Source organism: Procambarus clarkii, chromosome 18 (genome assembly GCF_040958095.1).
Source record: "Procambarus clarkii isolate CNS0578487 chromosome 18, FALCON_Pclarkii_2.0, whole genome shotgun sequence".
NCBI classification, from domain to species: domain Eukaryota; kingdom Metazoa; phylum Arthropoda; class Malacostraca; order Decapoda; family Cambaridae; genus Procambarus; species Procambarus clarkii.
Window position 1 is genome coordinate 32,717,941 of NC_091167.1, and position 12,313 is coordinate 32,730,253.

Consider the following 12,313-nt stretch of genomic DNA (forward strand, 5'->3'; position numbering starts at 1 on the left):
TAGCTGAGTTGTTTGTTATTCGTTCCGATATCGCATTTGGAATAAGAAAGAGAAAGGGTTGTGTGTGGGGGGGGGGGAGTGAGGCGGCTCACCTCTGGTCACTTCTTCATCAGTTTCAGTTGAACAAGTCCGTACGTCACAGCCTTCGACGCAGGAGAGACGTCGGCGGTCTTATTACTGTTATGTATAAAACCAGGGTTCCCATCCCAACGCTGGCCCAACCCTCTGCACAAGCAGAGATGTAGCAACCACAACACAAGACGCTCAGCCATGGCCAGCCTCATCTTGGCCGTGCCAGTCATAACAAAAAAAAAAAACGCATCCAAACAGTATCGATCATTCACCCCTAAGCTGACGCGCATTTGGAAGATGTTCAAACACGTGTGTGAACATGTGCGATTAGGTCACCGGCCACACGAAGCCTCTGGTACGTACCTTCAGGTGTTTCCGTGGCTTAGCGTCCCCGCGGCCCGGTCGTCGACCAGGCCTCCAAAAACCAACCTTCTCGCAGTGAGTAGGATTCGAACCTACGCGGGAAGATCCCATCTGATTTCTAGTCAGACGCCTTAACCACTCGGCCATCACTGCTTACGTTGCTGTCTCTAGTTTCACCCTTTTTACTAAATTGATTATAACAGCATTAAGTAAAGTGTATTCCTATTGGAAAGAAATAATAATCCCTTCAAATCAATGAATGTCTAAGGACAGGCTTCATCATATGAGCTGATGTAAGGGTAAGAGTTCTTAGTTTATAGTTTCACACAGACACACCACACATCCCTGCCACCGTCACACCCTCTACCACCGTCACACCCTCTGCCACCGTCACACCCTCTGCCACCGTCACACCCTCTGCCACCGTCACACCCTCTGCCACCGTCACACCCTCTGCCACCGTCACACCCTCTGCCACCGTCACACCCTCTGCCACCGTCACACCCTCTGCCACCGTCACACCCTCTGCCACCGTCACACCCCTGCGAACGTCACATCCCCCTACCACCATCACCCCCCCCCTCCCAATACCACCGTCGCACCCATTCTTATTTTTGTTTAATGTGCTCTGGCCGCCTGCGGGCCCCTGTCACCAGGTGCCGAAAGGAGCATAAAGCAGGGAAAACCAAGGTATAGGTGTTTACCCTGAACTGTGTGAGGCGCCGTCTCTCCGCTCTCCCACACGCACAAAAGGCCTCCTTCCGCTGCCAGGCACAAAAAAGCACCCGACCAACAGGACCCGCGCAGTGTTGAGGCGCTGGTGTTAAGGTGTTAAGTTGGGGGGGGGGGAAAGGGTGTTAGGAGAGGGGGGGGAGTACAGGGAGGTGGACACAAAAAATGTAGAGGAGGGGGAATTGAGAGGAAGGAGGAGACGTTTGTGTCCCGGGACGGAAGGTAAATAGTGCTCAATCAGCCATTGTTCCCACACGCGCGGCTCTCCCTCCAGAGTCACAGCTGATGAGATAAAGAACATGCTAAAAGGTCGGGCCCCTCTCACTCTCTCTCTCTCTCTCTCTCTCTCTCTCTCTCTCAGCAGGGTCGTGCTGACACTTCCCACGAGAAAGATTATGACTATACAGCACTTGTAAGTAGGGTGGCCTTTTCCTATCCCAAAACAAGATGGGCAAAGTCGCTGCATTCATTACACACACACACACACACACACACACACACACACACACACACACACACACACACACACACACACACACACATATATATATATATATATATATATATATATATATATATATATATATATATATATATATATATATATATATATATATATATATATATATATATATATATATATGCGAACAAGCCTGAATGGTCCCCAGGACTATATGCGACTGAAAACTCACACCCCAGAAGTGACTCGAACCCATACTCCCAGGAGCAACACAACTGGTATCTACAGGACGCCTTAATCCGCTTGACCCTCACGACCGGACATAAGGAAGTGATAGCCGAAGCTATTTGAACCACTTCCCCGCCGGCACTCGGATGGTAATCTTGGGCATAGCATTTTATCAAATCACCTCATTCTTTGGGGCACACGTGAGGAACACACGTGTGATTTGGTGAATGAGGTGATTTGATAAAATGCTATGCCCAAGATTACCAGCTATATAAGGACAAGGGCTATATAGTCGTAATGGCTCAGCACTTTACCCTGCTAATTACCCCACCTCCTCAAAAATACTCAAAACTAAGGAAAATCTTGTCCACTACCCTATCCTGTGAGATATAAACAGGTTTTCCGTACCACCATCGTCTTTAGGGACCATCGTGCCCAACTTCCTCAGAACTAATTCAATAGAAAACTTGCGTAAACCGCTCGGAATAACAGCATTGCATCTCCCCCCCACAATTACACAAGTCAGTCACATAGAAGAACCCAACATATCCGTCAGCCGCCATCAGAATACGCCTTCGACATTGACAAGAACTCTACAGCGCCGTCGCAACCGCAGTCATCGCCACATTGTCTCCTCACGCTGCCGCTCAGATCATGAGATAATCAGACGCTCGCACCTCTCACGAGAGGAGCCTCTGAGTAATGTACCTGAATGTCAGACCATGACGGCCCCTCGAACCACATCTACCTGCTCGGACCACACCTACGACAGGTCTCACAAGTCTATTCCTCCCGCTCCCGCACTCCCCCATGACAGAATCTGCTGAGCACCGAGTCTGGGAAGAATGTCCTGAGGAGCACATGTGATATAGGACCCCCCTCCTAAAGGTCCTGTTAAGGGTCTCTTGGTCCACCCCTCTCTGGAGACATATCGTCAGATAGTCCCCGGTAAGGATCTCTTGGTTCAACCTCTGGCAGGAGTCTCCGACGTCGACTTGCAGTAAGGACCTTCCGAAACCCTCCCGTAAGGACCCTCCTCTGTGGGCCATCTTGTGGTGGTGGAACCTCGCCCCCGTGGACACTCAAAGACCGCCGCTCAGGACAGGTAGGGAGAGGTTCCAGACGACTAGACAGGAGAAGCTGTGAACCATTACCAGGTTGGTGTCCAGGTACAATCATTGATGACATCGGAATATAGATTAAAGGCAAATACGAGATTAGTTTCAAACCTGCAAATTTAGAACAGCTATTAGTGAGGCGCGCGCGCGCGCGCGAGAGAGAGAGAGAGAGAGAGAGAGAGAGAGAGAGAGAGAGAGAGAGAGAGAGAGAGAGAGAGAGAGAGAGAGAGAGAGAGAGAGAGAGAGAGAGAGAGAGAAAGAGAGAAAGAGAGAGAGAGAGAGAGAGAAAGAGAGAAAGAGAGAGAGAGAGAGAGAGAGAGAGAGAGAGAGAGAGAGAGAGAGAGAGAGAGAGAGAGAGAGAGAGAGAGAGAGAGAGAGAGAGAGAGAGAGAAAGAGAGAAAGAGAAAAAGAGAGAGAGAGAGAGAGAGAGAGAGAGAGAGAGAGAGAGAGAGAGAGAGAGAGAGAGAGAGAGAGAGAGAGAGAGGGAGAGAGGGAGAAAGGCAGACAGACAGACGTTAGTGGATGAAGACATTTTAAAACGTCTCCATTAAATTGGAGAGAATTTTGGGAGTCCCACAACAGTTGGGGCGTAACCCATTGTAGCACTACGTAAATGGTAATGCAAGAGATCAACCACAGAGGACCACCATTACATCAGCACTCACCTGAGAACCGTGACAATATCCTTGCCAGTTACATAATCAAGAACGCCGGGGATTTCCGCCCACATCCGTCAGAAAGCCAGAGAATAGTAGAATTTCCTGAAAAAACCCTACACATAGCAGGGATTACAGACCAGTATACATAACACCACAAAAGATTACTCTAAGAACACACACAAGAGTCAGGGATTACTGCCAGCGCCCCCGTAACACCAAGAGGAATTAGGGGATTACCTTAGGACCACCAAGAAAAGCCAAAGATTATCCCTAGCACCCGTCACAGGTCCTAAGAGAAGCGTCACGTTGGTCCTAAGGGCCTTGGACCTCCCGTAAGTGAACAAGGGTCCATCAGGGCCCTCCCGGACGCTCTCCGGAACATGCGACCATCATGGCCAGAAAACGATCTGAGCGACCAACCACAGACCGCAAACCCCCCACTGAAACTTAGCGGAAGGGGAAGAGGAGAGGAGAAAGGAGACGAGGAAGGGATGCAAGGAGACGAGGGTGGGGTAGGGATTGTTGCAAGAACGGAGGCTGTGGAAACGGGTGAGTGATTAGAACTTGGAAATGTGTGAGAGAGCAAGCATAATTGGAGAGAAAACGAAGGTATTATTGTAGGTGATGAAACTGTGGAGGTTATCTTTCAAGTCCCTTTGAGCTCCCTAAACATTGCTCTCTCTTAGCTCCATAAACATTACCTTCTCTCAGCTCCATAAATTCTGCTCTCTCTCAGCTCCCTGAATTCTTCTCTCTCTGTCTCTGTCTCTGTCTCTCTTTGTCTCTGTCTCTGTCTGTCTGTCTGTCTGTCTGTCTGTCTGTCTGTCTGTCTGTCTGTCTGTCTGTCTGTCTCTCTCTCTCTCTCTCTCTCTCTCTCTCTCTCTCTCTCTCTCTCTCTCTCTCTCTCTCTCTCTCTCTCTCTCTCTCTCAACTCCTTTAAGACTGCTCTCTCTCTCAGCTCTCCAAAGACTGCCTCAGGTTGTTCGTCTTGCTTACCATCTCGTGGAAACCGCTCTCACAGTCTTTCTTCCAAGTCGTACTGCCTTTCTTAGAGGTTCTCGTGGAAGAGACGGTTAGTTAGTGATAGGTATATTAAATGAGGTATAAAGATCTATTTTAACGTCGAAGTTCAAATGCGTTTTAAGATGGAGACTCAAAAACAAGAAGAACATTTGCATCGGGAAGAGCTGTATCTAAAGTCTGATTGAAGTTGACAGGTTGAAGTTGACAGGTTGAAGTTGACAGGTTGAAGTCAACTACGAGTGGGAATATGTAAGATTTTATCTGAATCTTACTATACCCACACACACACACACACACACACACACACACACACACACACACACACACACACACACACACACACACACACACACACACACACACACACACAGTGTGTATACTCACCTATTCACCTATTTGTGTTTGCGGGGGTTGAGTTCTGGCTCTTTGGTCTCGCCTCTCAACAGTCAATCAACTGGTGTACAGGTTCCTGAGCCTACTGGGCTCTATCATACCTACATTTGAAACTGTGTATGGAGTCAGCCTCTACCACATCACTGCCTAATGCATTCCACTTGTTAACTACTCTGACACTGAAAAAGTTCTTTCTAACGTCCCAGTGGCTCATTTGGGTACTCAGTTTCCACCTGTGTCCCCTTTTTCGCGTATCACCCGTGTTAAACAGTTTATCCTTATCTACCCTGTCAATTCCCCTGAGAATTTTGAAAGTAGTGATCATGTCTCTCCTTACTCTTTCTGACTTCCAGTTTCGTGAGATGAATTTCCCGCAGCCTTTCTTCGTAACTCATGCCTCTTAGTTCTGGGACTAGCCTAGTGACATACCTCTGAACTTTTTCAAGCTTCGTCTTGTGCTTGCTCCATGCTGGAGTTGCATACTCAAGGATTGGTCTTACATATGTGGTATACAGGGTTCTGAATGATTCGTTACACAGGTTCCTGAAGGCTGTTCTGATGTTAGCCAGCCTCTCGTATGCTGCAGATGTAATTCATTTTATGTGAGCTTCAGGAGACAGGTTTGGTGTGATATCAACTCCTAGATCTTTCTCTCTGTCTGTTTCATTAAGTACTTCATCTCCTATTCTGTATCCTGTGTCTGGCCTCCTGTTTCCACCGCCTAGTTTCATTACTTTGCATTTACTCGGCCTGAACTTTAGCAGCCATTTGTTGGACCATTCATTCAGTCTGTCGTCTTATGTGTGTGTGTGTGTGTGTGTGTGTGCGCTCGCGCGCGCGCGTGTGTATGTGTGTATGAGTGTGAGTGTGTGTGTGTGTGTGTGTGTGTGTGTGTGTGTGTGTGTGTGTGAGAGAGAGAGAGAGAGAGAGAGAGAGAGAGAGAGAGAGAGAGAGAGAGAGAGAGAGAGAGAGAGAGAGAGAGAGAGAGAGAGAGAGAGAGAGAGAGGGAGAGAGAGAGAGAGAGAGAGAGAGAGAGAGAGAGAGAGAGAGAGAGAGAGAGAGAGAGAGAGAGAGAGAGAGAGAGAGAGAGAGAGAGAGAGAGAGAGAGGGAGAGAGAGAGAGAGAGAGAGAGAGAGAGAGAGAGAGAGAGAGAGAGAGAGAGAGAGAGAGAGAGAGAGAGAGAGAGAGAGAGAGAGAGAGAGAGAGAGAGAGAGAGAGAGAGAGAGAGAGAGAGAGAGAGAGAGAGAGAGAGAGAGAGAGAGAGAGAGAGAGAGAGAGAGAGAGAGAGAGAGAGAGAGAGAGAGAGAGAGAAAACAGCTCTTGTAAGCACAAATAGTAAATACACACCAATCACCTACCAGTATCCATGAACTCTGTGATAATCTTAGGCCGTATCGAACCAAATTCTAATACGCTGACAAAAGGGGGAAGACGATTAAGCAGAGTGTCCTGATGTTTGAAATCAGTAAGTGAGGAAGAATAGAAATGGATGAAATTAGGCAGAGGAATTAGAACAAGGGAGGAGGAAGGGAACGCAAGAGAAGGATGTGACTGAGAAGTCAAGGAATGGCACTCAGAAGGTAAGGTGGGGATAGTTAAGACTAAGAATGGGCGGGGAAGAAATGAATTGATTAGATACTTGACGGGGGAAAGATAGGGAGAAGGGGACACGGGAAGACATCTCCCGTCACGCAGGGTGCAGTCGCACCTCCACAGATCTCCAGTATCATCTATTGATACTGGTAATGGCTCAAAAGAGCCACCACTTACGGGCTATTCATGCCCGTGCCACCTTTTGGGTGGTTTAATCTTTATCAATCAATCAATTGGAGAAGGGGAGAGTAGGGTGAAATGGAGGGAGAGGAGGAGGGAGATGGAAAAGAGGGAAGGAAATCCAAGGGTTGAGAGATGAGAGGAAGTTGTGACTTGGGAGGGAAGGGGGTGTGGACGCTCCACCATTATATGGAGGGAGTGGAGGGATTCCCTTGCCCCGTGGAGGGAGGGGGGGCACTCACTCCCTCACCACATTCCCACGGGTGCACAACTGGACGACACATGCACCTCCAGCAGGAGTTTCTCACGCCGTCACACCTACCTGAGTCTCCGCTTCTTGGTCGCCAGGGCTGTAAACGCCGACCACTTTACAACGCTGCACCCGTTCGCTACCCCCCACCGGAACCCACCACCCACCGCCCACCGCCCACCACCTGTCCGGCCGAGCTGTTATCGCTACGCCCACCCACTTGGGCTCCAGCCACAGCCATCAATACCTCGTTTTTTGTGTGTGTATTTTTGGTTTAACTCTTAAGTATTTTATACCTTTTTAGTATCAGTGTGTTTAGTGCTGTCTGCGAGGCCCTGCTGCCCGCTGCCGTCCCTACCTTTGCTCTCCTGCTCTACCACTCTCAGGGGGCCTCACACTGCCATTCCACAACCACTACCACCACCACTACCACCACCACTACCACCACTACCACCACTACCACCACCACCACACAACAACCAGTAAGCACAAACAGTAATGAAAGAGTAGCCGGAGGGGACGACCACACTGGAAAAAAAATAAATAGGGGCAGAAGGTGCTTATAGCCTGTCGCTGGTGTTAAGCCTGTTATACCCCCCCCCCCCTGACTGCGTCTAAGTGACAGTTAGTCTTTTGTCTCGGTCACAACCACTCTGCCCGTTTCAACAGTCTACGGCTGCCCTTCTTAACCTGACTGTAGTCAGGACAGTTTTTCAGGATTAATTTTTCTGGTCCGAACATTTTTGCTGTGAAGTTTCACACTGAGTGAAGCAATAATATTGCAGCTTGCTACTCCGACGGGTTGATTGCTACTGCCACCACAACCCTTCACTACAACCTGCCACCACAACCCTTCACTACAACCTGCCACCACAACCCTTCACTACAACCTGCTATCACAACCCTTCACTACAACCTGCCACCACAACCTTTCACTACAACCTGCCTCCACAACCTTTCATTCACTACAACCTGCCAACTGCGTCACTCTCACACAACACTTCGCTTAGAGGAAATAACCCCATGCCTCGCTGCAGGAGAGAAATGACCACTACGTCAGAGATGACACTATGCCAAAATCGACACTATGCCTGAGAAGACAATTATGACAACTTCGCTATGACGCCTGTGACAGATGTGACGCCTACATAAACCATAGATTTTTATGCTGTTGATTTCAGGCCTTTGTAAATATAATATTTCTTTCCAATCAACCTGAATATTTGAAGCAATATAGTCTTAACAATAGAGATACCTAGGTCTATCTTGAGGTTATCTTGAGATGATTTCGGGGCTTTTTAGTGTCCCCGAGGCCCGGTCCTCGACCAGGCCTCCACCCCCAGGAAGCAGCCCGTGACAGCTGACTAACACCCAGGTACCTATTTTACTGCTAGGTGACAGGGGCATAGGGTGAAAGAAACTCTGCCCATTGTTTCTCGCCGGCGCCCGGGATCGAACCCGGGACCACAGGATCACAAGTCCAGTGTGCTGTCCGCTCGGCTGACCGGCTCCGGCGTGCCAGTATTATGTTTACAAAACCTACAGTCCGTCCTGTTGGCGACTGGACTGAACCGTCGGTGTCAAAATAGTGTCGTGGGATCTTAGATGTTTTTGATGGAGGAGCTGGCAATTGTTTCAGGTGTGACTGATATTAGCGGAGCAAGACTTCCCTTACCTCACACAGCCCCGCTCCTGTGCCAGGTAAGTCCACTACGGGCTCACCATAGCCCGTGCTACTTGCCCCGCTCCTGTGCCAGGTAAGTTACGGGCTCACCATAGCCCGTGCTGCTTGGAACTTGTTCCGAGTAGCTGAATCTATAACAACAACAACCCTTACCTTCAGAGGTCACGACCTCTCCGTAGGGTGCAGTCGCACCTCCACAGATCTCCAGTATCAGCTAATGATACTGGTAATGGCTCCAAAGGGCCACCACTTACGGGCTATTCATGCCCGTGCCACCTTTTGGGTGGCTTAATCTTCATCAATCAATCAATCCCTTACCTTTCTTGGTGCGGGGGTGTGTATGATACTCGAATGGTGCGAGTAACTGCAAGAAATATGGGCCAATAGGCCCATATTTCTTGCAGTTACTTCCATTCTTCCCTTTAACTTACAAAATATTATATCCATTGTTTCGTGTTCTGTCTTGTGTTGAAAGTTTGTTTTCACCTCATCCAAAACTGTTGTAACATATCACTTCACCCAAATGCAGGTATAAAATCGATGTTTAAACTCTGTTCAGTTATAGTTGTGTGTGTGTAAACTAAAGTCTTTGAAAATGTAATAAGTTTTACGAAACGCGCTCAAGTGTCGCGTCAGACTAGAAATAAAAATGAATTTTGGAAAATCGATTTTTCAGTTACCATCAATAGTGAAAAAAATATAAGAAACATTGAGAAAATTCGTGTTAGAATTATTAATCTTACTTTTTCGGTCATATTTAATAATATATGTCTACAGGAAAGACTGCTACCAAATATATATATATATATATATATATATATATATATATATATATATATATATATATATATATATATATATATATATATATATATATATATATATACTCAGCTACTGGGTGTATATATACAGTATAGAGTTCATAGTGTCCAGGGCAGTATAGTATGGTGGCCTTGTCAACCTCTGGTGGGTTATCGCTCCATGAACCCAACACCCACCAACATTTACTGTTTAATTACAAATGCTTAATGAAACAACATTAATGAAAGAGGAAAACAAAATATTATTATTAGTAGATGACTCATTCATTACTAAGTAAAATTATTTACAATGATTTATTAACTATTTGAAAATAATTAAATATAAAAGAAAAATACGGTTGAATACGTTTATTTACTTTGCAAAATTATTTAAACAAATCGGATTAGGAATCTGGAATACGATCAATAGAAAATTTAGCAAGCTAAAAAATGAATAATAAATTAGTCAAACAATTAAGATAAAATTTAAAAAAAGTAATAATAACAAGTTAAAATAATACATTTTAGATCAGATAATAGGATAAACCGGTTGGTAAAAAACGGAGAATTCCTTCCATAAATTGAATACCGAATTTAACGGATCAGCCAGAAATTGAATTGAAATTGAAATAAGTTTATTGAGGTAAAATACACACAAAGGAATAAGGCAGCTCAAGCTATTCTTACTCCGATCAGTACAACGTGTTCATTATATATATATATATATATATATATATATATATATATATATATATATATATATATATGTATATATATATATATATATATATATATATATATATATATATATATATATATATATATATATATATATTTTATCAGACGTACACACAAGTAATTTTATGACTAGGTATATAGACAATTTGCAAGAGACAATCAGACAACTCAACACAAGGTTACAATCTTGATGGGTGAGCCAGAGACTCAAGACCCGCGCTGGAATACCCACAACAAACACTCGATCCTGCACCTGGGGGAGGACTCCTCAAGAGCCACAATGGTAATACTGGTGTAGCATAAATAAGAGAACACACAAGTGTACTTCATCCCAAGCGTTAAGAGGAGAATCAGATAACCTGGTTAGAATGTGTTAAAATAGGAACCAGAAGTGAATGTGTGTGTGTGTGTGTGTGTGTGTGTATGTGTGAGTGTGTGTGTGTGTGTGTGTGTGTGTGTGTGTGTGTGTGTGTGTGTGTGTGTGTGTGTGTGTGTGTGTGTGTGTGTGTGTGTGTGTGTGTGTGTGTGTGTGTGAGCACAGGATCCCCCACAAACATCGCGTCCTTTGCCATAACATTAACTAGATGGTATATAAATCGTCCTATGAATTGGATAATTATGTAAACCAGATGGGGGTTCAAGTGGTATTACTGGAGGTGTTTAACAGGGGCGGGAGCAGCGGGGCACCTAGAGGCACGCCGACACATACCGCTACACAGTCTTATCACCAATGGTCGTGTTTACGCCCTCTGTCCGCTCCTCTCACTGTGCTCCACAGATAAGTACAAAGGTCGCTTGCAAAACCAGGCTACGCTTTACAGCATCGTCTACTGCCCCTACCTGGTAAAACATGTATATACAACACACACACACACACACACACACACACACACACACACACACACACACACACACACACACACACACACACACACACACACACACACACACACACAAACTGGAAACTGAGTACCCACATGAGCCACAGAGACGTTAGAAGGAACTTTTTCAGTGTCAGAGTAGTTAACGGATGGAATGCATTAGGTAGTGATGTAGTGGAGGCTAACTCCATACACAGTTTCAAATGTAGATATGATAAGAGCCCAGTAGGCTCAGGAATCTGTACACCAGTTGATTGACAGTTGAGAGGCGGGACCAAAGAGCCAAAGCTCAACCCCCGCAAGCACAAATAGGTGAGTACAAATAGGTGAGTACACACACACACACCTCACGTTGCTGGAAGACAGAAGATTTAGAGGAGGAACATGATCACCGCATACAAGACTCTCAAAGGAATTGATAGTGTAGATAAAGAGTTAACTCAGGGGACACTCGTATAAAGGGACGCAGGTGAAAATTGAGTACCTAAATGAGCCACAGAGACATTGCCACTAAACAAGTTCTGTCTAATGTAGTTAACAAATAGAATGCATTAGGAAATTATATGGTAGAGGCAGACTCCATGCACAGTTTCAAATGCAGATATGATAGAGCCTAATAGGCTCAGGAATCGTTAATTGACAGTTGACAGGCGGGAGCAAAGAGCCAAAGCTCAACACCTCGCAAGTACAGCTAGGTGAGTACACACACACACACACACCCTCAGAGTAGTAGACAAATGGAATGCATTAGGCAGTGATGTGGTGGAAGCTGACTCTATACACAGCTTTAGGTGTAGATATGATAGAGCCCAGTAGGTTCTGGAACCTGTACATTAGATGATTGACCGTTGAGAGGCGGGACCAAAGAGCCAGAGCTCAACCCCCGCAAGCACAACTAGGTAAGCACACACACACACACACACACACACACACACACACACACACACACACACACACACTCACACACACACACACACACACACACACACACACACACACACACACACACACACACACACACACACACACACACACACACACACTAAGACTGGCAGGAGGGTCACACAAGGTCCTGCATCAGCCGACCTTTATCTTAAGAGAAGAGTGTAAGACCCGGGCCGGCCCGCCCCCACTTGACT

The 12,313-nt window shown here is 46.1% G+C and overlaps 1 non-coding gene across 1 annotated transcript; it reads right to left on the minus strand.

Moving 5' to 3' along the window:
• Window positions 1-506: 506 nt before the first annotated feature.
• Window positions 507-588, minus strand: TRNAS-AGA (transfer RNA serine (anticodon AGA)). The gene has a single exon. It is a non-coding gene; the product is annotated as a tRNA-Ser (tRNA).
• Window positions 589-12,313: the final 11,725 nt, after the last annotated feature.